This window comes from Bison bison, unplaced genomic scaffold, assembly GCF_000754665.1.
Source record: "Bison bison bison isolate TAMUID 2011002044 unplaced genomic scaffold, Bison_UMD1.0 scf7180017864307, whole genome shotgun sequence".
NCBI classification, from domain to species: domain Eukaryota; kingdom Metazoa; phylum Chordata; class Mammalia; order Artiodactyla; family Bovidae; genus Bison; species Bison bison.
Genome location: NW_011494879.1, coordinates 6,580,356 through 6,581,319, shown reverse-complemented (window position 1 = coordinate 6,581,319; position 964 = coordinate 6,580,356).

Below are 964 nucleotides of genomic sequence, written 5' to 3'. Positions count from 1 at the left end.
GGAGGAAAGCGCTTCCTCCTCAGATTATCGGTGCGACTGAAACCCCCTTTCAAATCCGCTGCCAGACGTTCCCAGGGCCCCGGGCTCAGAGTCTCAGAGGCGGAAAGGTGGGAGGTCTCTCCGGAAACACCTGTCTCTCGTCTCCCAGGGAGATGTCAAGACACAGTTGAGACACTGAATTCTCCTCCCGTGGGGGAGGAGGGAGGACCAGCCATCTCCTTCCCAGCTGCGGGGCGGGTGGGGGAGGCAGGGGCCCCTGCCTGGAAACCATTTCCGACACTGGCCTGTCATCTGCTGAAATGATGCCATTAGAGGGACCCTTTAAGTCAGGTCATGTGCTCCCGTTACCATCACCCCCCGGCAACTTCTACGGTCTCACCTGCCTCTGTCAGCTTTCCTCAGGGAGCATGGGTGAAATAATTCCAGGTCTTGCCATTTTCACGGATTTTTTTCCCCCGTTTTCTGGATACTGCCTCTCGTAGGTGGTGGTGTGTGGTACCTGCAGACCCCAGATGGTGAGTTTGAAGCTGCAGACACCTCCTACAGTTGCCAGGATGGATCCTGAACCCAGCGTGGACCGAGCATCTGGTCCAGAGCGCCTTGCCCAAGAAAATGTTTTCCTTTTCCTTCTTTTTCTTTCCTTATAAACACCACCGCCAGAACCAGTCCATCTGCAGCGATGCTTTCCTGGGAGATCGGATGACGGCACCCTGAGCCTCATCAGGGAAGCTCGGGGTAAACGCCAGGTGGAGGCTAGGGGCGTGTCACCACCTGCCTCCGGGTGAGTGTGGACTGTGGACACTCGGTCAGCTCCTGCACCGAGAAGCAGTATGGCCACCGGCCTGTTGCCTCTGCTCCCTGAGCCTCAGTTTCCCCATCTGAAAAACTGAGGGTGACCAGCTCACCACATGATTCGCGTACACACACACATATTGGGTTGGCCAAAAAGTTCATTCAGGTTTTT